The sequence below is a fragment of the Galeopterus variegatus genome, unplaced genomic scaffold, assembly GCF_000696425.1.
Source record: "Galeopterus variegatus unplaced genomic scaffold, G_variegatus-3.0.2 Scaffold8742, whole genome shotgun sequence".
In the NCBI taxonomy this organism is placed as follows: domain Eukaryota; kingdom Metazoa; phylum Chordata; class Mammalia; order Dermoptera; family Cynocephalidae; genus Galeopterus; species Galeopterus variegatus.
This window is the reverse complement of record NW_007734853.1, coordinates 33,760-35,557: the sequence shown is the minus strand read 5'-3', so window position 1 is coordinate 35,557 and position 1,798 is coordinate 33,760.

The window sequence follows — 1,798 nt, the reverse complement described above, 5'->3', positions numbered from 1 at the left end:
GTCAATTTTTAGTTCATAATTTTAGTATCAGGGTTTTCTTTCCTTTCTCACAGGTTTCAACTCTATTCTATTTCTAATTTTGAAAAGCTACATATTTAAATAGAAATACCAAAGAAACTGTGAAGAAGGGACATTGACAAATAAGGTCCAAGATTAACTGATTATTTCAAGGTCTTGATAAGACCTGCTACCTTCCTTCAGCTGCTCCCTGAAGGATTTCAAACAGTTTGAATAAGGTTTGAATTGGCCATTTTCAAGAAGTGATAAATATACTATATATTTATCTCTCAGCTGTGGGACTCTGGATCTTAACGTATTATGAGCTCAAGTATTCCAGTTTCTCCTGGGTAAATGTTTGAGGGCCTTGAAAGAGATTATGTGGAATTGAACTGAATGCCTGACAACTATTCCATGCTTGTCCAGTCTCTCCCAGTTTCCTGGACTTGTCAAAAACACCACAATAAACTGTCTTGCTTTCAAGTATTCACTTCTCAGTATCCTGGTACTTACATAGGGAATCTTTCCTATGTTTTGAATCTCTAAGAGAAGGGCATAAGTTGGGCACCAGAATGAGGAATTACTGGAGAGCCAAAATCCTAAGGGAACCTTGATACCTGATTATCCTCCAACCTTTGGGAAGGCCTATGTCGAGCTCACATTATGAAAGGGAAACAAGGCTGAGTCTGCTGACTGACTAAATGCTGGGAGAGAGGAAGAGGGGGCTATAGGAACAACCTCATTGAAAGCCTTCCTTCTGCTCTTCCTCAGGAGAAGGTAATACACAGTGATGTACAGATACTGCAAAGCCACCAGAACTGGAATGCTACATCCCCAGTCTCTGCTATATTCCATGTACTGGCAGGTGAGAGACATGAGTTCAATAAGTATTTGTTGAAGGAATCAATAAATAAATGAGTCACTGGTCCCTAGAAGGGACCTCAGAGTTGGATCCTTCAGCTCTATGTCAGAGAGACCCTGGGGTGTGAGTCTTGCCTAATGAAGTTGCATCCTTAAATGTGATTGGGTTCTGGGGCTCTCTCTGTAAGATGATTTTGAGGCCCTCTTCATCCACTAAGCAGGACAAGGCCGCGTCCTGATGTGAAGGCTTTGTTCCTGTGGAAAACCCCTAATTGTCTAAGTACTATCTATGTGATTGGGTTGATGAGCCACTTTTCTAATGAGATCCCCAGGCATCATGGTGTTAGAATCTTGCTGTTGCTGCCTTGGGGACACTCACTGTGGCTTTGGGGAGAGAGGCCCCGGAGTCCTGGGGCATAGGAGAACAGTCCTCTCTGACAGCCTGCAATCCAGACTTAAAGAGACAGAGCTATGGAGAGACACAGGAGAGCACGGTGTAACTTTCTCTATGTCTGTTACTCCCAGATGTGACCAATCCAGGAGACGAATAAACTGAAAGACTCGTGATTTCTGTTTTTCTTCCAGTCCTCTCCTTCGGAAGATTCTGTGTGCTGCATCTGCCACAGCACAACAGGAGTCCTGCAAATCACGGTTTCCAGCTTCACTCTCCTGAATTCTGAATGAGCCTCAGTTCTGCCCACTGAGATGTAAGTGACATTCCACAACTCAGTGAAGCAGGCATTCTCGTTCTGTCACTGAATATGGCCTTACGCCCCTTTTCTCATGGGACACCACTTTTTCTGTTTCTTTTATCTCCCAGGAATATTGTCAAGTGGAAAAACTGAATATACAGTGGTGCCCTAACACTTAGGGATCAAAAAGCATAAATATTGAGAAAATCACCCAGAAAATATTATTTTCTCTAAGAATATTAAAAATA